The sequence below is a fragment of the Barbus barbus genome (genome assembly GCF_936440315.1).
Source record: "Barbus barbus genome assembly, chromosome: 48".
Classification (NCBI taxonomy): domain Eukaryota; kingdom Metazoa; phylum Chordata; class Actinopteri; order Cypriniformes; family Cyprinidae; genus Barbus; species Barbus barbus.
In genome coordinates, this window is record NC_136726.1 from 12,833,587 (window position 1) to 12,858,799 (window position 25,213).

General features: G+C 37.6%; 1 pseudogene across 1 annotated transcript in view; it reads left to right on the forward strand.

Moving 5' to 3' along the window:
- Window positions 1–437: 437 nt before the first annotated feature.
- Window positions 438–25,213, forward strand: part of LOC306867008 (solute carrier family 23 member 1-like) — a 63,688-nt pseudogene continuing 38,912 nt past the window's right edge. The window contains exons 1-2 of the transcript in view: window positions 438–512; window positions 9,126–9,281. The product of the transcript in view is annotated as a solute carrier family 23 member 1-like (transcript). The remainder of the gene's footprint in view (window positions 513–9,125; window positions 9,282–25,213) is intronic.

Consider the following 25,213-nt stretch of genomic DNA (forward strand, 5'->3'; position numbering starts at 1 on the left):
TTGAATATAAAGACAAGTTTTCTTTAAGTAGCTGTTCAGTTGTTCATAAACGCTGGGTAAATTCTCATGGTTTCTGGTTAAACAATCCCAAATTGGAGCATAGATTTATGATTTTCTCTGCTCTAGTCAGCATGTTTCCTGCTCCACTGGTCCTCCTCATGCTCAGTCAGGGTTGCGTTAATATGCCTGAAATCAACACAAACACTGGGAGCACTCGTGTGGTCCTGCGGCCCTATCAGTGTCCGCAACGGCGATCCTCGAGCAGGCACATGACTCCAAAACCCTCAGTCAGGTTGCCGATTACACAAATGCTGAGTTCAAGGCACATGTAACACACAGCTTCGGTTTCCTTGACGACCAGCCTGACCAGCCGACTGCAAAGGCCAGTGTCTCTCTCTCAACTTCTCAGAAGTGTGGCCGCTATCTACAGGTCAGCTATGCATCTCACTCAACAGGACCAAAAGCTTGACGTTGTGTTGAGAAACCAGGGCGCCACAGACTCTACTTTCAAAGTAAGTGCCAAAAAATTGTTCTAAATAAAAACAGCTCGATCCTGAGGAAAACAAAAACTGTCTTATCAATTGCTGTCTGTTTCTCTTCATCACATGTTTTTATGGAAAGCCCTGGAATTGTTCCATGGGCCTTGTTTCGTCAGTTATAGTCACTAGTTAGTCAATGCATGTTATTTGGATGTGAAACAATACTAGTGTACATTGTTTTCTGGTGGATTATGGGTTAACAGAGGTTAAAATACATCGGTGGTCATGCTTACCGAACAACAAGGTCAACATTTTACATAACTTAATGCAACTGTTGTAGTTCAAACTGGATTCCAAACTTCTACGGATCATTCTCAAATCACCATAACCATCTTGTCATTATGAAATTACGCAGCACTTAATGAGTAATCTGAGAAGTTAATAAAACATAATGTGCAGCCTTGAGAGGCTCTTAGCTGAAGTTTGTGAAATTCTTCTTGCCACTACATTATGTATTATTAATGCTTTACAGTGCCAGTTTCCAAACACACATACCAGAAAAATATAATATGCAATGAAACTGCATCAGAAGTTTTATTATAAATAATACAGTCTGATTTCAAACATCAGACTAAACATGCTTTCCTTATTGAATATCCTATTTTATATACAATATTTATTGTTTAAGTGTAAACTTAAAGAAAGTATTAATTTTACAAATAAAACTTGCCAATAGGGTTAGAAAATGTTAAAAAATAAAGTCTGATTGCAGTATGATTTAACTAGGAAAAAATGTTTTCTAAACATCTTTAAAATAAGACACTTTTTATTACTGAATATCACACATTTATTGAACTAAATAAATTATACATTTTATAAATGAGAAAAATAAATGAAGGATATATTTTCTGAGAATGAATCAATAAATAATTTAAAATCCCACATTTATTTATTTAGTCATATTATATATCTTTTTTTTTTGTTAGCAACTGTTTATTAAGTTTTATTTTGTGGAACAGTAGTACAAAACAAAAAGCAGCTGTACAAATTTAAAGCCCACCCCAACCCATCCCACCCCTTGGTAGACTCAAAAAATAAATAAATAAATAAAATAAATAATAATAATACACACATTAATCAATATTAATAGATAAACAAATAACAATAAAATAATTTTTACAAAGATTTTAGAAAAGAAGACAACATTAAAAGCTGAATGCCATGAATGAACAGTTTTCACGTTAGATCCATGTATACGAGAAGTAGAGAGTTCCATCGAGATAATGTCCAACAAATACACAGTCCAGGTTCGTCTGTCCATTGTGTGAGGAGGATTCCAACGGTTGACCAGCAATTGTTTTGCTGCTGTGAGAGCAGATAACAGTAAAGATCTTTGCTGGACGAACAAGGTGAAGTCCCAAAAGTCATTCATTACAAAAAATGGCGGGGAGTCAAACATATCTCAGTACTCAACAAATATGATAGGTCCAGTGAGAGCTGAGTCCAAAAAGGTGAGAGAGAGGGGCACTCCCAAACAAAATGCAAAAACGTGGGTTTTAGGGTTTTTAGAAGACAATTTAAATATAAAACATGCACATCCTCATTAAGATCCTTAGCCCAAACAGTAGTAATAGATAAAGGTTTGTATGAATGCTCAAGAAGAAAGAGATAGATGACTGAAGCAGAGGAGGGAGATTCCTCAGAAGGAAGGATTAGTTTGTGCAAAGGGTGAACAGACAGTTAAGAGTTCCAAGGCACCCCATACGCCCGTAGGGCCGATCTAATGCGATCTAATCAAATACATAAAAAAGGAGGTGCCTGGCAGATTATATTGAGTTTTAAGATTCTGGAAGGATTTTAAACCACTATCCTCATAGATATCTCCCAGAGTGTTTACTTTACTATGAGTCCATTGCGGACAATGAAATGGACTACTGCCTGAAAAAAGGTTATTATTGTGGAAAATAAGGGAATGCCTAAGCCATTTTGTAGCTAGTTGTGAACGTCTTTCAACATCCCTCCATGTGGCGAGGAGGTGGGTTACAATGGGACCAAACCGAGATTTACACGGCCTAAGCGGAACTCCTGAAAAAACAAGATGCATCAATTTATACGGATAAACGATAGATTCATCAATTGCTCTCCAAGACACAGAAGCGTCAGGATCAAGCCAAACTGCTAAAGGGCAAAAGGAAAAGGCTTGAGCATACAGTCTAAAATTAGGGAAAGAAAGACCTTCATGTAATCTACATCGTTGTAAGGTAGTCAGTTTAATACGAGGACGTTTCCCATCCCATATATACCGTGAAACACATGCATCTAGTTTGTTCCAGTAGCCAAACGGTGGAGCGAGAGGAATCATGGAAGAAAATAAATTGATGCGTGGGAGTACATTCATTTTAATCACCGATATACGGGCCTGACAAGAAGTAGACGAGACCAATTTTCCAAATCTGAGGATACTTTGGCTAGAATACCATTATAGTTTTTTGAGACGGTTTCCTGCAGGGAAGGAAAAACATCTATCTCCAAGTAAAGTTTTGAACCAATGGAATAGATATAGAAAGATTTTAGAATTGAGGGGAAGTAAATATGACTTACTCCAATACATTTTAAACCCTGAGAGAGATCCAAAATGGTCAAATAAATTCAGCACATGAGGAATAGAATGTGACGGCTTCTCCAAAAACAATAAGATATCATCAGCAAACAAAGAAATATGATGATGAGTATTCCGTATATTTATGGGAGAAATAGTTTCAGATTGTCGGACCGCTTGAGCTAAGGGTTCCAAGGATAGGGCGAATAACAGAGGAGAAAGCGGGCAACCCTGACGAGTACCTCGATGTATAAAGAATGGGTTAGAGCGAACAGTACCTGTGAGAACAGTGGCTGCTGGATTGGCGTTCAGAACTTTTATCATATTTATGAAACTCGATCCCAGACCCAGATGCTGTTGAACCGCCCATGAATAGTTCCATTCTAGCTGGTCTAAAGCTTTCATCGCATCTAGAGATAATACTGCGCATGGGGAGGACAAACTATTAGTTGAATTAATAATATTAAATAATCTGCGTAAGTTATCCGAAGCTGAGCGAGATTTAATGAATCCTGTTTGGTCATGATGAACTAGCCTATTCATAAATTTCTCTAGACGACGAGATAGTACTTTAGCATATAATTTAACATCAGTCCCTATCAAAGAAAGTGGCCGGTAACTAGAACAGGAAGTCGGATCTTTATCTTTTTTTAACAAGAGAGAAATAACAGCTATATTAATAGATGGGTGAAATGAGCCTTGAGTAACTGAAAAATGTGTCATATCTAACATGAGGGGGCCTAAATCTGATGAAAAAGTAGTATACACTTCGATTGGAATGCCATCTAGGCCTGGGGATTTCTAGGACTCCAGCTCCTGAAGAGAGATCGGTTCAGCCAGGTATTCCGAATCTTTTTCATTGTTGCGTAATCTTAGGGCTAAAAGGTGGCTTGGTCTACTCCCTTGAAAATATTAATTCTGCCTGGATCTTTGAATCAGGAATTCTGCCCTGGATCTCAGTAATGAATTGAGTTCAGACCTAACCGCCATGATTTTACTGAGTGTATTGTCTGAGAAACAACGCTGATTATCTCTAGTCAGATTCTGGAGCTGTGATTCCAGTTCAACTATCTTTTTGTGTCATTTTTTTCTGAAGGAAAGAGGCATATGAAATTGAGTTATTCCTTATAAATCCTTTAACTGCATTCCAAAGTGTTTGAGGATCATCCACTGAACCTTGGTTAATTTCAATAAACTCAGCAAATTTATTTCTGAATTGACTGCAAAAGTTTTCATCCTGTAACAATATAAGGTTAAATCGCCATCTAGTGACGAGATGGCCGAGGGGTCAAAGATAACCTGCACAAATTTCCATCATGATCCCACAAAGATAAGGAACAAATATCGGCATCACGAACAACTGAAGATAAAGAAGTAGAAATGAAAATATAGTCAATTCGCTAATAGGATTTATGAGTAGCAGAAAAGAAAGTGAAGGACTTAGCAGAAGGGTTTAATAAATGCCAATCATATTATATATCTTTAATAAATTGATTATGTTTATATATTTAACTTATATTTCTATAGTATTACATCTTATAAAATATAGCATAACAGATAAGCTCCTGCCTGTCATTTTGTTTCATATGCTGTGGAGGTTAAGGCTGATAAAGACAAGAGTAATTTAATTACGGTCTGAAAACAAATTTATAAAAGTCAAATGGCTTCGGGGAAAACAGTAGGACATCGTCTTCTTGTTGTTTCAGATAAACACACCATTTTCTCACTTCATCCTTTTCTCTGTTTACTTCTTTAAGTGCAAAAATAGCCACCATAGTCCAACAACAAACCCTTCTCCGTCAACCAGCTTTTAATATTTTGCTGATATAGGCCTACTGAGTTTCATGAAAGATCAGTCACTAGCATGTGGAATTTCATGTCATGAGTAACTAAACCCTTGTTTAAACTTTTGCATAAAATCTGCAAACCTAGTAAACAATGGTGCATAACACAAATGATTTAATTTAATTTTGTCTAAGCCTTTTTTTGTCCTGACTTTAACCGCTGAATAAACACCAGATAATTTGCAGAATGTTTACTGTATGCAAAGCTTTTGACAACATCAACAAATATGTATTTATATCCTTAATGGCGGATTTGATGCATTTGAAGTGACTACTTAAGCATCAAAGCTTGATCCTGGAGCATGACTGTGTTTACGTACACAACAACAGCTGAATGGATTTAAATGCCACGCATACACGAAAAAAGGTGATAATTTTCTTGGGAAAACAGACGGGGTTTTAAGTGCTTTCAAAACCCACGATGTTGACAAGAAGCAGTAGGTGGCAGTGTAGGCTACCGTTCAGAAAAGGGTCGCGTGTCTGTCAAGCTCCTCGGCGTTGCTCAGGTAAGTTAAATACGGTGTTTTTCATTTGTTGAGTTCAGTAGCGTTCATGCCAAATTCAACCCCTGGACCGCAACCAGAAAACAAGTGGTATGTTTAATAAGTGAATTTGAATATAAATTCTTAAAACACACATCTTCACAAACAAACAACTCTGAAAACGTTTGCATACACACGTTTCCTTATCAAAGTTAGATGCTTGCCAGGAACCGTCACTGTGACTGTATAATGTGTTTGTTCCTAATACTAATACGTTCCTGTAATAAAGAAAAAAAGAAGAAGAAAGAAATAAGGCGTGTATGACATTAATTAGGTCTTTAAAAATCAAATGGGCTAAAAAAGTAACCATAAATAATATTTGACACTGTTAGTCAGACTGGAGTAGCTGAGGGTATCTATCTATCTATCTATCTATCTATCTATCTATCTATCTATCTATCTATCTATCTATCTATCTATCTATCTATCTATCTATCTATCTGTCTGTCTGTCTATGTCTGTGTGTGTGTGTGTTTGTGTGTGTGTGTGTGTGTGTGTGTGTGTGTGTGCATGTTTATGTGGTTTATGAGGACACAAATTTGTATAATGACATGGGTATGACAGAGGTATAACAATATGAAGGTGGTTTATGAGGACACTGCCTATGTCCCCGTAATTCAAAAGGCTTAAAAAACATACAAAATGGTGTTTTTTTGAAAATCTAAAAATCTAAAAGCACAAAGTCTCCTGTGAGGGCTACGTTTAGGTGTAGGGTTGGTGTAGGGCAATAGCACACACAGTTTGTTCAGTATAAAAACCATTACGCCTGTGGAGAGTCCCCATAAACCACAAAAACCAACGTGTGTGTGTGTTCGTTCCCAGATAGCACACGTATGTCTGCTAAAGATCACTTGATCTGATCGGCATCTGCTGTGTACAAACATCTGACAGACATCTTTAAGATGTCACTTTTACATATTCTAAATCATAAACATCTTAAAGACATCTAATAAATGCCTATTTGACATCTGATAGGAAACGTCCTATAGACGTATTGCAGATGAGCAAACACTCTTAAAAATATGTCTTGCCGATGTAAATGCAGCCATCAAATAGACGTCTCTGTGATGTACAGTACCTGTGCTATCAGGGTTGCTAGCTAACTAGCTGTCTGTCAATTCTGTAAAAGCTGGAAATACTTCTGTCATCATTTACTCACACTGATGTTGTTTTAAATCCATATGTCTTCCGTGGAAAACACAAAAAGACGATGTTATTCAAACAGCCTCAGTCATCATTTACGCTACTGTCATTTCCATCTTTTTTTCCTCCTTTCAACAACAGAAATGGTGACTGACACGGTCATTGTGCCAAAATCATCTTTTGTGTTCTAAAGAAGAAAGAACGTCATACAAGTTTGGAATGACATGAGTAAATGATGACAGAAGGTTCATTTTTTTGGTTAACTATCCCTTTAAGACATGAATCTCACATCATCATAATGGCTTTTTTTGTTCACACATGAATTTCCTTTTTAAAGAAACATTATGTATTGAATTTGAGCTGAGGGCATGTTGCTTATGAAAATAAAAGCAGTCTCTTTAAAATTGTTGTATACAAAATAATGCTTACATTATGCGCTGGACCATAACGCGTTAAAACGAGTCACTTATTTGTTGTATCGTATATCCCCCGTGAGGTGCTCTGTCCTGGTTTTTCTTAACAGTAGATCAACCACAATACGCTGTTTAAAAGGCCCATTATTGGCTAATAAGTGCTCATTTGAATGACATTTACAATGAGAATGAAGCACAAGAAAAAAGCGTGAAAAAACCGGTTGTACAGGGGTAGGCTACTACAGGGTGCTAAGCACCCTCCAACGAAATCAATTGCACCCAGTTAAAACTGTAATAATGGTATTTCATTGCAGATCTGGCAAACTAGCCAGTGCATTTGCGCTTTGGAGATCGGTTTCTATTTCAACGTGTTTTTGTAGCGTTGAGCAATGTAGCCAATCACAGACATATCTGTTGATTTTTTTTTTTTTTAAGCCAACAGCCAATCAGAGGCGTTTAAGTTACAATCGACTCACCGCTAGAATCGCTGGAGTTTTTGTTCAGGTGTTGTGTTCAGCATGAATCATCTCATTATAACAAAGTGTTGACACAATGTAAATAAAAGATTCATTGTGCAGCGTAGAGAACTTCATTGATTATAACGTAACTATGTGATTTCGCAATGAACTAAGATGAGTGACATTTTTAGTGATTATGCGCCATAGATGAATGGCACTAAAACCTTTATATAAGGTTAGAGCACCCTCACTAATTTAAGAAGGACCCTCAGTGATTTGATTCTGGAGCCGGGTCTACTCATTGACTTGGCTGAGTCTTGTAAGAAAGTGAGTATTTGAAAAGAGAGTCATAAAGATAGAAAAAAAGACAGTGCCACATTTTTTAAATAAACAATTTACATTTTATTATTTTTTATAAATAATTTAAGAAAATAATAATGAATGAATGAATGATGCATTTATATAGCGCTTTATTGTGTATTGCTGTACACCCAAAGTGCTTTACAATCATGCCGTCATTATTACAGTGTCAGCAGGATAATGTTGACTTATGTTGACATCCACCACAAATCAGCCTGAATGGGTCGAACTTTTACAACTGGAAAGATCTATTACAAACAAATAGTCATGTCTGAATAGCAATTATCTTGAAATTACAGTAAGCTAGCTCTCAAATTGCATAAACGTTTCCTGTAATATTCCTGTCACAGCAGTTAGAAGTAACAGATAAAATATGAGCGTTTTTCTGTATGATTGTAGCTATTTAAAACCAGTGTAAAAAGTTTTAAAATATTTTAATAAAAATTTTAAAAATGTTTTATTGATACTGGTTGCTTGTTGAAACAACAAATAGAACATAATGCTGAGAAGAGTATGAGAAATGTTAATTAGAAGTATATTTATTTCTTTCAATACTGAAAATATTTAAATAAAATAACTTGTAGTAAATAAAAAATGGAAAGTTTTATCCAAAATTTATCAAATTATATTTAAGCTTATTAGAGTATTCTGTATTGTAAAAAGTGTTAACTTGCAATTGTTACCTTATAGAGTTCTTTCTACCTGATTTAACCCATAAAAATGTATTTATTTTATAGTCATCCATATTAAATAATATTTGAGTGGAATAAAACCCAGTTAATTTTGCCCCTGGTTTCACAGACGAGGCTTAAGCCTAGTCCCAGACTAAAATGTAAATCTGATCTGTTTAAAATATATCATTGCCTTTGTGTTTGTCTTAAGATGCACACCAGTAAGTTTTTTTTTTCCCTAGGGCATGTTAATAAAAATTACTTAAATGTCCTGATTTAACTATGGCCTAATCCTGGCTTAGTCAAAGTCCTGTCTGTGAAACCGGGCCTAGATGTTCACAACTGATTTCAATAAAGGTGGTATGAGAGGAAGGACACACTCAAAATTGATGCCAATATAGAGTGTGTCAAAATGCTTACTTATGAGGTTCCATAACGGTTCAGATACTTCCTTAGAAGGCAGCTGCCTATGTTGGGAACAAAGTAGCCCCCTAGGTTTTGGAACAGAGCTTTAGACATTGCAGGTCTCTGTATCTTGTCACTGTCCTTTGCTCTCTCAATTAACCTCAATTCAGTGGCTCATAGAATATGTTGGAATAATCTCCACCACCCTCAGATTTCAGATGGCAGCCTTGACCCTGAGAAGATCGTCATTGCTGACCTCCATGCCGACAGTCTGGAAGAGGATCTGGATTCGAGGCCTGAAGGCAACCTTATCTACTCCATCAACGATCGCCCACCCTGGTACCTTTGCGTTCTTCTGGGTTTCCAGGTGAGAGATGACATGCCACAAATGCGGCTTAACCCTTGTCACACGTGAAGTATCTTAAAGCTCACATCTCCTAAGCGGACAGGTCTCTCCTCATTTGAACTACTGACACAGGGGACCTTTAATAGTCTTTTAGGGTTAAACTGACATCTTGAGGCTACAGTTCTCAGTGCATGCCAAGAAAAAGTGGGTGTGTTCATCTGGGTGGGAGAGTTGCCTTGAAGGGCATGATCAGGGTGACTAAAAATAAGGTTTAATCACAGTCCAGTAATCCCAGATCCACAATAAGATCACCCTCAAACATGGTGCAGTGGGCGAAGCTTCTCTCCTCACTCTCGCTGTCCACTGCCTTCTCCCTCGTGGCGAGTGTTGTAGCCAGCTCTCACACCTGGTCTGACGTCACTAGTAGCTCCAACTCCGTGGCGATCCTCAGCTCTGTCGGCCCATATGGCGATAGGGCTTGGGCTCTCTGTCATCGATGGCTCGGGTTTAGGCTCCACGCAGCGAGGAGATGGTGGGCTGGGATCTGGGTCCGGAATGGAACTGGCGAGATCATCCTCGGAACAGAAAGTGAACGGAGATCCGTTTCATGCCAGTATTCACTTCACAAAGGTGGCGAAATCCTCTCGAGGGCCATCTTCGGACGACGACGCTCTGCACACGGGGTAATCAGCTACCCAGACAACGGAATGTGTTGGCTGGGTAGCTGATTAGATAAGCATTGTCCAGGAACAGTCTGGTATGGCCCTCGAGCGATCTTTCCCCTTGCTCCAGCAGGAGGAGGAAGTATCCAGGACGGGATAAGGGGTAGAAGGGATCCATGTGTCTTCTGTCACTCTCCTGTGTTGGAGGGAACGACGGAGATGTGGATCAAAGGAACAGTCTTTATTATAATCCAGAACACAGGGTAATCCACACTTAGAAAGGCTAAAGACACATGTACATGACGATGTACACCCGACAAAGACAGACTGCACATAGACGGGTACAAATACATTGGGATAACGAGGGTGATTACAAGCAGTGTTGGGAAGGTTACGTTGGAAATATAATAGGTTACAGATTACAAGTTACCCTACTTAAAATGTAATAAGTAGCGTAACTTTTCAATTACTTTATTAAAATAATATTAAAGTAATGTAACTGATTACATTTTGATCACTTTTCTAAATTTCTAATGTTTTCAACTGTTCATCATTTTCAAACATGTAAACCAAGCAGGGTAAACATTACAGTAGTACTCATAAACATCAGACAGTAGTACAGTCTGATTACTGTCAGACTTTTAAAGATCACTTAATTCAAGTGATCTTTCATCACTTGAATTAAGATTATAATATTTGAATTAGGGCTGGGCGATATATCGAGCGCGATTATCATGCCCATCTCGTCAGTAAAGCCGGTTCCGTGATTGTTTTCTTTTTTTTTCCAAGACCACAAAGTTTTGCTGTAATTGTGAGTGTACACAAAAAAAGTAGACACTTAACAGTTTCGATTGATGTATAACACTTATTTGTGTGACCAAAATCAACAGAGTATTTTTAGTGACTTTTGCACTGTTAAGAAAAAAAATGAACTTGTCTCGCCGGCGAGACCATTGACCCCAGAGATAAGCTATGCATAAATGCATGATGCTGTTTTGTTCATAATTGTTTATGCAATTTACTAAATTATATTTGATTTATATATATGTTAAATTAGACGTTATGTACATTTTTTTTTTTTTATAAACCGTTGTTATTTAAAGCTGCAGTCCGTACGTTTTGCCTCTTTGTCGCCGTCTCTGTTTGAAAACCTGGAATTGCAGTTTCTTGCGGAATTATCTTCCGTGCGTGGGGTTGTGCTCCGGTATGGCTCCAGTGCGGATGAATCTAATGTTTTGAGGAGTATGTGTGTCTGTCAGTCATGCACCGGTGTGGATACTGTACTTTAGAATCACAGATTCTAGCCTACATCTTGGAATATATGACCCAAATAAGAATTTTCCCCATATATTGCCATCTGAACAAGCAAGTAACAAGTCTGCCATGTTTCTTCTGACCAACTGAGGAAAAAAACATTACAATAAATCGCGCTACCAATGGTGATTAAATCTAACGACTGGTTAGCTCATATCACATCAAACCTTGCAAATTATAATTATTGTTATACTTTATTCTCAAATTATTAATGTTAACAACATCAGCATTGTGTGACTGTGTATAATGTGTATTAGAGTGTAGATTTAAATTTCTGTACAGTCTAATAAGGGGTGTCATGCACTCATTATTTTTGAGGGGCACGAGAGGGGGGTGGGGTGCTGGAAGGTTGTCATGTGACACACAGAAGCAACAATAGCACTTATGTTTTATTAATTTTTTCCTTTTCATTCAAAACATTCCCAAACGCATTAACTCATTAATCATGAAATATCTCGACTGTCACCTAGATTATGATGGTCAAAGTAGCCTAATAGTCTATTAATTGCATAAAAACCTGTCTGTTTACTTTAGTAACAGATGTGGGTGTCATGCCATAACATATTTTTAAATACGACTGACTTTATATTTAATGTGAATATTAAAAACATTGTAAGTTAGGCTACTAATCATAACACTTTATAACAGAAAGTGTTCAAAGAACAATTTTACTGACAGTCTAGAGTTCAAGCACTCTCAAAAACTCCCATAAAAATCACTGAAGCAGTTTACACTGTGAAATGAATATCTTACTCACAGATTCGTACACACATTTGCACTTTGTTGTTTCTAATGAGAGAATTCGCCAGAAAGAGGCATTCAGTCAGCGAGGAGTGAAGAAAACACCGGCATTTTACACGCTCTTTCTGAGATCTTTTGTTCATTTATCTGAAATCACTGGTTCAAAATGACAGAACTTAACATCAAAGTATTACCATTTCAAAATGCAACTCACTCATTACATCTGAATTGAGTGTCTATTCATTTCATTACAATGATCTAGCTATCAATTGATACAACTGCTCAAAATACTACATAACTGTTGCATTGCTCTTAAAGCATAGTTTTATGTAAAATTTTGAACAACATTATGAAAGTGAAGCGAGTGAGGACTGAGTATGTTTCAGGTATGATCAGTTTCAATATGCCTGTTGTTAGGAGAGGGAAAAAAATCCCAAAAATTCTATGTCATTGTTATCAGTATTTGTTTTTCCTACAGGTCAAGTTGTGGTTTTTTAATGAGAGGCTTAATAACAGCCAGTTTGAAGGTTTTTGGGACATAACCTAATGACAATTATGAGTTAATAATATTCAGAAGATGATCTATTACTCCTGGAAGCACCTCTTTTAGGAGCTTAGATGGAACAGGGTCTAAAATACAGGTTGTTGGTTTAGATGATTTAACAAGTTTATACAATTCTTCATTTCTAATAGAAGAGAATGAGTGGAAATGTTCCTCAGGGGATCTATAGTGCATCTGATGTGATACTGGTGGCTGACAGCTGCATGGTTACAATTTTATCTCTAATAGTTTAGATCTTGGAAGTAAAGTAGTTCTTAAGTCATTACTACTGTGCTGCTGGGTAATGTCTGCACCTGCTGATGTTATATTTTTTTGTTAATTTAACCTCTGGATTGACTAAATACTTGGTTGTGTTTGTTTTCTTCTAAAAGAGACGTAAAATAAGCAGATCTAGCAGTTTTTAAGGCTTTCCTGTAGGAGAGAGTATTTTCTAGTATACTTCTAATTTAGTTTTTCTCCAGCTGTGCTCCATTTTCCGGGTTGCTCTCTTTAGGGCCCGAGTGTGCTCATTATACCACGGTGTTGGACTCTTTTCCTTAATCTTCCTTAAGCGTAAAGGAGCAACCGTATCTAAAGTGCTAGAAAAGATTGAGTCCATAGTTTCTGTTACATCATCAAGTTGTTCTGAGCTATTGGATATGCTGAGGAATTGAGATAAATTAGGAAGATTATTTAGAAAGTAGTCTTTTGTGGTAGAAGTGATGGTTCTACCATATTTGTAACAAGGAGTTGGCTTTACAGCTTTAGCTATATGGAATATACACGAAACTAGATAATGATCTGAGATATCATCGCTCTGCTGCAATATTTCAACGCCACTGACATCAATTCCATATGACAGTATTAAATCTAGAGTATGATTTCGACAATGAGTAGGTCCTGAAACGTGTGGTTTAACACCAATGGAGTTTAGAATGTCTATAAATGCTGATCCCAACGAATCTCTTTCATTATCAACATAGATATTAAAATCACCAGCAATTAGGACTTTATCTGCAGCCAGCACTACCTCAGATTGAAAATCAGCATATTCTTTAATAAAGTCTGTATGGTGCCCTGGTGGCCTGTATACAGTAGCCAGTACAAACATCACAGGGGATTTATCATTTACACTTGTTTCTTTGGATAACGTTATATGAAGCACCATTACTTCAAACTAATTATACTTGAAACCCGACCTCTGAGAAATACTGAAAACATTGCTATAAATTGTAGCAACACCTCCCCCTTTTTGACACGGTTCATTTTTGTAACTGTAATCTTGGGGGGTAGACTCGTTTAAAGTAATGTATTCATCTGGTTTCAGCCAGGTTTCTGTCAAACAAAGCACATCTAGTTTATGGTCAGTGATCATATCATTTACAAAAAGTGCTTTTGTAGAAAGGGATCTAATATTCAATAAGCCAAGCTTTATCATTTGTTTATCTGTATTATATCTGTTTTTTATTTGTTGAACATCAATTAAATTGTTACTCTTACTTTGGTTTGGATGTTTTCTGTATTTTCTAGTTCGGGGAACAGACACAGTCTCTATAGTGTCATATGTAGGTGAAGGAGTCTCTATGTGGTAAGAATTAACTGACTTCTGTGACGTGAGATAGCTAGCAGATGGTCGGTTTAGCCAGTCTGTCTGCTTCCTGACCTGGGCCCCAGTTAGTCAAGTACGAATTCTAAGAGTATGTGCCATATTTCTAGAGAGAAGAGTGGCACCACCCCAGGAGGGATAAAGACCATCTCTTTTCAACAGGTCAGGTCTGCCCCAAAAATTCTTCAATTGTCTATGAAACCTATGTTATTCTGCGGGCACCACTTAGACATCCAGCCATTGAGTGACGACAGTCTGCTATGAATCTCATCATCCCGGGAGCAGGGAGCGGACCAGAGCATATTACAGTGTCTGACATCGTACTTGCAAGTTCACACACCTCTTTAACATTATTTTTAGTGATCTCTGACTGGCGAAGTCGAACATCTCTTTAACATTATTTTTAGTGATCTCTGACTGGCGAAGTCGAACATAATTAGCGCCGACGTGAATAACAATCTTACTGAATTTACGTTTAGCACTAGCCAGCACTTTTAAATTTGCCAAGATGCCAGGCGCTCTGGCTCCCAGTAAACATTGGGCTATGGTGGCTGGTGTCTCTATTTTCACGCTCCATACAATAGAATCGCCAATAACCAGAGCACTTTCATCAGGTTTCTCAGTGGGTGCGTCACTGAGTGGGGAGAGCCTGTTTGATGTTTTGATCGGAACAGAAGAGTGATGTTTTGACCCGCAACAATGCCGCCTCACAGTCACCCAGTTGCCATGCTACACGGGCTCTAATACCGGAACCGAACAATGTACAGGAATCCCTGAGCTAGTCGCATCCAAAGCAGTATCTACAGCCCTCACATTCTTACTGTCCTCAATTAAAGTTTGGATGCATGTCTCTAATTCTGAAATCTTCTCTGTCAGCTTTACTATTTCCCTGCATTTATCACATGTGAATCCCTCTTCGCCGACAGAGAGAGATAAACTGTACATGTGGCAAACTGTGCAAAGACCCATAGCAAAAGAAGAAGCCATTACTCACTGTGATTGAAGAATGATTCACTTACCACTGTTGTTTGATGAACTCGTGAAAAACGGAGCGAGAGAGAACTCAAACGGAGTGAGAAAAAATAAAACAATAATAGGTGTGAATAGAAACGCGAATGGAACTACGAGTGACGAGCTAACCGGCTAACGAATGCTAATGCACTGCACGCGCGCTGCCCTCGTGGTTTTAAAAAGCGAACGATCGAATTAGTTAGATTAGTTTGATAGATAATACCAGAAATATGGTGGGAATTAAGTTATATATTATCACTTTAAACAACAGTGAGTGAAAGTAAGATAGAGATTCAACAGAAAAGCGTAGCTACACGGAGCTACAATCGCAAACCTCTCAGCATCATGACAGACATTCAATCCAATTCAATCCAAAACCGGAAGTGACGCATCAAAAGGGAGAGCTGTCCATTTAAACCACAGGAAAACAATGGATCGCAATGACCGTTCGGACGCTGAGGAAATTTTAAATGTGTATTTACACTCGTATGACGGACCACAGATAAAATGATGAGCCTGCTATGCAGCCAAGAGAGCAGGACAGGCCAGGATTAGACAGAACAACGGTCAGAGAAGACAAATTGAGTTGATGTGAGGAGAACAGGGCTGGTGTTTGATGAGAGATCAGTGTTAGCTTACAGATATACACGCGTTAGCTAATAGCAATGCTAGTATTGGTCATCTGAGTATTGATACTTACCAGTAATAGAAACTAATAAGCGTCGATCAGGCGTGTCACACTCGTTAATATCCGACAGTAACGTTACGTGATAGTGGTTTCTTATCACCGTAGGAGAGAGAGATAAACACGTTTTTGATTCATAGGTGCTTGTGTGGGAAATGCGAGGAAAGCATAGACCTCTCCAGGCCAGCAGACACGTTGTAGGGCAGAAATCATTTATTAATCTAAGCTAAATACTTGTATACATGTATAAATACATAGTTAAAGATTTTAATATTAAAACAGTCTGAATAATTTTGATTCTCTATTACAAGTTAACTCTGTTTAGGTCATGACTACCTATAAGTAACACTTTTTGATGCCATTGGTATAACACAGTCAATAATGATAGCATACAGACAAGTTGTCCACTGGGCCTATGGTGCATGTGTTGTGTCAGCCATTAGAAGATAGTTTACAGAGGAAGGAGGACTTTATAAAGGTTTTGAATGGCCCCATTCTGTTGACAATCATTAAAAAATAAAATCACAATCAAGCAGATCTGCATTTATGGTTAATTCAATTCAGTTTTATTTATACAGCACTAAATCATAAATATTATTTCATAGCACTGTTAATACCCTACTCAAAACACAACATTTCAACTGTTAATATATATATATATATACCTGTGTGTATATATATATATATATATATATATATATATATATATATGTAGATGTACCAAACATATACTACCAAAAGAAATACCATCTGACCCATTTAAAAACATTTAACAATCTTTCAGTCTGGGTATCACACTAATGTGTTGTTAAAGTGTGTTAAATGGTGAAGGCTGTGCTAGATATACAACAACAGCCTCATCATGTTGATCCTCTGACTGGAGGGATCTGAAAAGAGGAGCAGGTGTAGTGGCCATGACAGTGCCGTGTTCTCCTGGAGCCTGTGGTGACCTGCAATATTCCTCTCTCAGACGGCATATGCTGGGAGAAGCAAACACATGTTTATATCACATTCACTGCTGACCATGCTTTTCCACTTGGCCTCCATCACATCTGTTATGTTACACACCACCGCGGTGTTTGAAGCAGATGCATTAGTGAAGTCCAGTCTCTTCAGCTGCACTAACGCACCGAGGCCCGGAAGATACCATCTTGTTAGGAAACCTGTGGACTCGATGTCCTGACAGGCTGGAGTTTGTGCAACCTCCATTTACCATGACAATGATAAATTGAAATAAAAATAACTACCGAAAACACACTGACTCGCGCGCGCTCAAAGCAGAGCGCGGCACACGACTCCCTTATGTGATGTAATATGACGTGATGTTGAAAAAAAGCGGTTTTTGAGAACTGTCAAGGAAAGCCTCACTTTTTTATCTAAATTTGTGCCCTCGCATCTTGTAAAACATTTTCAAATCCTGCATTAACGGTTGATGTGGTATTTTCATACAAGGTTATATATTCATTTGAAAAAAATTTTTAACCTGCAATATGCACTTTAAATCCTAGTGAGCTCTGCTGACTCCGCCCCTCTCTTCTGAGGAGTGACTAGCAGACTATAGATATATGTAGATTCCCTATTCGATTTTTTTTTTTTTTGCAAAACTTGTAGATACATACTAGTGTTGTCACGATACTGGAATTTCTAACTTCGATACGATACCTTGAAAAATATTGATATTCGATACCATTTTCGATACCACAGAGAAAAAAACTGCCACAATATTAAGGGGATGAATTTTTTATTTTTTTTATTTAAAGATAAATATAACAAGTCTAGAACATGACAATGAGGTATATTTTACATGAACAAAAATTTCTTGAGATAGTGTACTTGTTCAAAAGCCTCTCAGAATGCCATACATTCAAAAACCAATAAAGTGCAAGTAAAAATAAAGTGCAATTTTTTTGTATTTCCAAGTAAAATCTAATTCAATCACAATATCAACAAAAGATACTTAAACTTCATGCAAAAACAAAATCAGTGCAACCTTATGGATCAAGTAACAAATTAGTAAACAAAATAATTAAATGGAATCCGTTATTGCAATTATATGCAGACTTTCTCTACAGAGGTGAGTGAGATTGACACTCATTACTGTATCATTACTGTATAGTTGTTTTGCAACTTTCAGATTTTGAGCTAGGAACACCAGCATGTCAATGTGCTCCTCTGTAAGTCGTGCCCTTCTTGCACTGCAAATGAGCCCTGATGTACTAAATACACGCTCCGAAGCTGAACTTGAAGCAGAGATGCAGAAATACTTATACAAGAACAGGGAAACGAGACATGAATATATTCCTACAAAAAAACAAACAAAAAAAACAATCATAAAAATAAGGATCGAAAAGAATATTCTGGATTTGCGTACATCAAATTATGGTATTACCTATACAGAAAAGTGCAAAAATAAAATTACATCATTCTAGAAAAGCTGTCATATAGTGCATCAAAAATTTGACACTCTTTGTTATTGCTCCAGATACGTTGATGTGTCAGCCATCTCACATTCACCATAATAATCAATGAATATTCTAAAGATATACAAGCATATAACTTGCTGTTGTCAATGCACACAGTCAATGCACTCAAAGATTCTCAGACCGTTCCAAAAATGGCGGATGGCTTACATGTCGCAGCCCATAGAAACAGTCGATAATGAGGCATCTAGGTATATATATATATATATATATATATATATATATATATATATATATAGTAGCGGGCTGAAGAATCACACGACAGGTTGCAGTGCAATAAAGACCCCGGAGGGTGTGTTTATTGTGCCAAACGTGTAAAGTGAAGGGAACAGGTGAAGGTTCCAACGTGGTCTGTGCTCGTCCACAATATCCCGGTGATCTTCTTGGCCGGCCGGCTGCGTGCAGGGGGTTCCAGTTCCTGTGCGTGTGTGGCGGGCGGCGCGATCAGCTGGTGTCTGTGGAGGTGAGAGAGACAGCGTTAGTTGGCCTTCTCTTGGAGACGTTGCTCACCCGTGTGTGCCAGCTCGGCCCTTTTCTATCCCTCTCCAAACGAGCCGCAGCTGTGATCGCTCCGTCCGCTGGGATTGCCAGGGCGACGCTGATAGGTGCCCGGGACACTTGTCACAATATATATATATATATATATATATATATACTGTATCTATGGAGCACACTAAACTTCAGCTGCGAAACTGGCTTACTAGCACATTATTAGGAAAGGTGATTTGCAAAGATTCATAAAAAAAACCTTTATACTCACTTCTTCTGTAGATAAAGTTGGATCACGAATGATTCGGGCGAACATAGACGCATTTATGTAGATCGAGGATAGGCGCATTCACTTCAAAGCGAACGTAACGTTAATCCTCTGCCTTCAGCAGCTCAGATGGAATAAATGATGACTGCTATATTCATTATTATATCCAACAACTAAGCAAGCACTTCAGTCGCTTAATCTGAGACATCTTGTCTTCCCCTGCACCAGAGGCGGATAGCTCTCAGCTCACTCAGGGCGGGTAAGACGGCCTTGTCAATCAACTCTCGTGGGAGCTGCCTGTACAGAACTACGTCATTGTGACAGGGCCCTCAGAACAGCCTGATTTGAGAAAAGGGATTTTAAACTAGGGATTTAAAAAAAACACTGGGTGGATTTTTATCATTATAGGATGGATGTGTACACAAACTTCCAACACACATTTATGTTCAAACTGAATTTTGCATCCGATGACCCCTTTAATGTTCATCAACAGAGAAAAAAAAACTCTGAAAGTGATTCCAACATTATTGTTCCTTTGTTATTGTTATAGTTGTAGCATGGTCTCTGCTATTCTTCTAAGGTGCGGTCACATTGGCCAAAGAATTATCCACTGTCTGTCTTGAAGTACAAGCAGTTCCCTTTCGAAATGGTCTCTCATGTTGCTTTGAATGATGCTTGGGGGAAACTTCATTTTCAGCTGCACAAACTTATGTATTTCAGCTCTCCAAAACGGGTGGGGCCGACTGCCTATATAAGTCGGTGTGAATGCCATTTCAGAGGAAAAAACAGGCCTGTGTGTCTCTCCTCCTCCGTGGTGTGATGATTCCCCCAGTGCTCTTTTCCTGAGAAGATCAGTGCCTCTCACCTGGAGCGAGCGGTATCGTCTCCATAGCACTGGCAGCCTCTGATACAGAGAATTGTTCGGGCTCTGTGGAGGACCCTGGCTCACATCCACCCAAGGAATCCGGTGTTGTACGGCCCTGTGTTGACTGAGAGCTCATCCGCATCCTCACGAAGACCGTTGAAGAGTTCACTTGTTGGCCCCATCTAGATGAATGGTTTCTGCCAGGGCACCATCAGCAAGCCCTATCAGAGACCAGCACCATTCTTTCCAGAAGTTCACGACGAACTCAGCAAGTCTTGGCACGCCTCCTACTTAGCAAGCATCCTCTCTTTAGCCTCATCCACTGTAGCTGCGTCCAGTCGCCACACAAAGGCAAGATAATGGGATCCTCATCCTCCATGACTCGTTTGCTGTCGGTCATCATCAGAGAGAACTTTGACTTCTTTTAAATTTGCTTTTGATGTATTTCAATGAATCATATGAAGACATGATGCAAATAATACCGATGCAACATGATTAACAGAAAGTTGGCCCCGCTACTCGCCCAATACTGCATACAAACAGTCCGCCACATGAAATAAAGGAAATGGAAGTGATCACCAATGCACCCTTGTGACAGCGAATAACAAATTAATGCACCTACATTCCGGCCCCATGATTATTACATACTAAGAAAAAGTAATAATCATCAATTAACAACAAATTACTTACAAGTTACATTTTACCTGTCCATCTATTAACCAGTCCATATAATGTGCATACATCTTCTTAGTCAAGTCAAAAAGTGTCAGTCAAAAGGTTAAAAAAATCTGTCCATAGGTCAGTCATTCATCTCCATGTCTCTTCCAAGTTATTGAGCGCTCAAAAAAAAAAAATCTATTATAAATCTTCTTCAGCTTCAAGTAGTAAACAAATCTTGGTCTGTCCAAGCAGTTATACTTTGTCTCAATCCTTACTTGGCAAATCAAGCCCCTTTTATCTGGTATAGTTTGAATGATTTTACCCATGAGTTCCAAGGGGCAGCATCATTGACAACAAGTACAGCATCTCCAATCTGAAAGTTTCTTTTCTTTACAAGCCATTTCTGTCATTCGTGTAGCTGAGGTTCCTCTATCCATCTCCTCCAAAAAAGTTTGGCCATGTACTGTACTTGTCGCCATCTACGACGTGCATACAAATCTTCATTCTGAAACAAACCCTGGGGTAAAAAAGGTTGAGTCTTTAACAGCAGCAGATGGTTGGTGTATAAAATCCCTGTCGAACTCTTATTTTGAAGTACTCAGTGACATCATATGTGGGCGGAGTCAAGGACGAGCCCAGACAAGTTCGGTCCACAGAATGTTCTGCAGCTACATCGAAACCGATCATAGTTTGTTCTGGTGTGTGTGCGTTCTTGAAAACAACACACACACACACACACCTACATGTAACAAACACATAAGAGCGTATGAAGAGCCTCTTCAGTTAAACTCTGCCCTCTCAAGATTGAATTAATAATCCTCCTCACTGATCAAATCATTCTCTCCCAAACACCTCCATTATGGGATCCAAAAAATGTTGTCTTTTGATTATGGATAGCTCTAAAAAGGATTAATAGTATTTTCCAAATAGTATTACTCCAAATAGTATTTTGTCTGTCAATTCTGATTGGTATAAAATGAAACTCCCTGTTTCCACAGACCACTTTCACTTAAGAGTGAGAGTACACCTGCTCAGAGAGTCACTCACTATTGTCAGGACTATTTTATCTATAATTCCAAAATAAAATCCCCCTAAAAGCTCATATTTAAACTGCTTTGTCTACACTCTAAACAATTATTTAACTGCTGGGTTAAATACAACCCAGTGCTGGGTAATTATTGGACATAACACATGCTGGGTTGTTTTCAACCAACAATTGGGTTAAATGTTTAACCCAAACTTCTGGGCAGTAACCCAGCCGCTGGGTCTAAACAACCCAATCGCTGGGTTCGTCCATATTTTACCCAGTGCTGGGTTGTATTTAACCCAGCATTTTTTAGAGTGTATCTATTTGGATAGATTTAAAAAGGAAACTCCCTGTTTCCACAGACCACTTTCACTTCAGATAACCAGTAAACCTCCTCAGTGTCGCTCCCACAATGTCAGGATTATCTGGTGCAACATTACAAGTTGAAGTCCTTCAAAAACTCATAAGATGTTTTGTATAACAGTTTAGATTTGTATAAAATGGAAACTCTGTTTCCACAAACCATTTTCACTACCCGAAAATATGGGAAATACAGGTTATATGCAAGTTTTTGGAGGGCTCATATTTTGTAATGCAACATTTAAACCGTCCTGGCATTGGCAGTGACACCCTGGGGTGGTTGACTGTCAATCTGAATTGAAATAGGTCTGTGGAAACAGGGAGTTTCCTTTTTAGAGCTATCCAAAATCACAGACAGAACAGGTAGAACTTGAGTTGTGGAGGGCCTTCATTTTGTAATGCAACATCAGATCGTCCTGAAACTGGCAGACTGACACCCTGGGGTAGTGGACTATTAATCTGAATTTAAACTGGTCTGTGGAAACAGGGAGTTTCCTTTTTAGAGCTATTGTAACTGGAGTAGTCTGTGTTGTGTTTTTGATAGAATAACCACACGGATATGAGCTGACAGTTCGACTCTTCTTTTACTCTCTGATAAGACATAAGAGTATGTATATATGGTGTGAATTCGCCCTTTTTCGTTTCTCTCCCATGCAGAGACAGTGCAAAAAGGGCAGAGAGAAAGAAGACAATGAAATTATTTTAACAACATTATTAACGAAACAGCATACCTAATAAGACATAAAAGTATGTAACATGACATGAATGTAAAGTGCAATGTAATTGGCATGTGCTTCGAGTTCACATCGGACAGAAAAGTGATCAAACTTGATGGAAATACGAGAATAATCAAATATACAGGTAAAATAATGTCACAGATATTATTTAAATGACAAATTAAAGTGCAGAAGTAGTTCAAAAGAAAAAGACTAAATTAGATTAATCAGAGCTCATTGGAAACCCACCTCTCCCATGCAGAGACAATGCAGAAAGGGAAGACGAGGTGCAAAGACAGGAAATTAGGTTCAACATTGCAGTCAGAAATTTAAAGGGGAAGGTGGACACACACAGACCGGCATATGAGGTACACATTTTTGTGTAATTCTATATACATGAGCATAATACTTTCTATACCTGTTACACTATCCAAAATCAAACACAAAACTGGTCATATTTGAGATTTGGAGGGCTTTTATTTGGTAATGCAACATCAGATCGTCTTGAAACTGGTTTAGTGACACCCTGGGGTAGGGGACTATTAATCTGAATAGAAACTGGTCTGTGGAAACAGCGAGTTTCCTTTTTAGAGCTTCCAAAATCACAGGCTGAACAGGTAGAATGAGATTTTGTAGAGCTTTTATTTTGTAATGCAACATTAGATCGCCCTGAAACTAGCCGAAGGACACCCTGGGGCAGTGGACTGTCAAACTGAATTGAAATTGTTCTGTGGAAACAGGGAGTTTCCTTTTTAGAGCTATCCAAAATTAAAGAAAAAACTGGTCATATTTGGGCAAATGACATTCTGGAGTGGTGTACTGTTAATCAAAAGTGAAACGTTTTTGTGGAAACGGAGTTTTCTTTTTATAACAATGTGAATTTACAGATAAATATGGTTATATGCAAGTTCATGAAAGGCTTTTATTTTGTTATTTCTCATCAGACAGTTATTTTCATATTATTTGGAAATTCTACATTTAATATTACTACTCAACATTTGAAGTCATTTTCATTTTATCAGACCGTTTTTTAAACATTTGTATTATTTAAAATGTATTTATTTATTCGTTCATTCATTCATTTATTTATTATTTATTGACAGAGAAACTGGCTTAATAAATGAATGCCAGAGATCGCTTTTCCTTTGATCTGAGTTTTTAAACGCTATTACCGCAACGCCTAGTATATTTTATATAGTTTTTCCAAGCACTCGAGTTCAACGCAGAGTTCTCCAGTACAAATCACGTCTTTAATTTAAACTAGTTTACTCCAAATAAATCGGAGCTGTTATTCTCGTCAACACTGATGCAGAAACAGTGCAACAACGATCCAGTTACAAGACGTTTCAATCCACAAATCACCCACATTTACCATAGTTTTACTGTAGTAATACTAACGGTAACAATGGTACGTTGGCAGAAAAGTAGGATATTCATATTAAGTATTATTAGATTATTAATATACTAAATATATTAAAGGAGTAATGGAATATAATTACATTATTTTGTTAATTATTCTATCAGTTGATGTGGATTTGTAATTGACTGAATGTCTTTAGGCTACTGTTTTTCAATGCAAACATCATAGAAACCATATAGTTAGGCTACTTTTTTACCATGGTAATGAGGTGCTGTACTTTTGGTTATGTATAAAAGATGAGGCTGTTACAGTTTTCACAATGGTACTGTCAAATGTACATCTGCATCCCAACTCAAGCTCCTGCTACTCTGAGCTCAAGCTCCTGTTCTAATGTGCATTTCTAAGGGACAAAACTTGTAATATTACATGTTCAGTGCTACCAAATCAGGTGCTAGTGCCACTGCTCTCGATTGTTAGTCTGGAGCCCTGATAATATAAATTGTACTGTAAAATGTTACTGTAATTTGAAATTTGTTTAATTTGTAATTTAATTTTAAATGAAATTGTTAATTTGTCTGTTTAATTGTAAAAGAAATATATAGCTTTAGTAAACCATTTTCTTCTTTTTCTTTTTTCTTTTAGTTTTAGTATAACATTATTATACCATGCATAATTTTATCTTTTTTTTTTGTTTAAAAAAGAAACCAAACCAATGTATAGTTGACATTTGATGCTCAATGCTATAGAAAAGCAATAAAAGTTCAGGAAGATTGTTTTAAACCTTCTTTTATATATTATATAAAAATATGGCATGCAGCTTCAAACAATGGCATAAATCTGTTCAAAAATAACCGTTATTAATAATCGCAATTACATTCTCAAGGGAATAATCGACAATTATGATTTTTGTCATAATCGTGCAGCCCTAACTTTCACAGACTTTTAAATTAAATGTTCCCTCCTGGTGGAATGACCTGCCCAACTCAATCCGAGCAGCTGAGTCCTTAGCCAGCTTCAAGAATCGGCTAAAAACACATCTCTTCCATCTTTATTTGATGCTCTAACTCTAGCACTCTCTTTTCTATTTTTTTTATTTAAAAAAAACTAACACTAGCTTTTCTAATCTTTTTGTATTTTATCTATTTGTTTTCTTTTTATTTATTATACA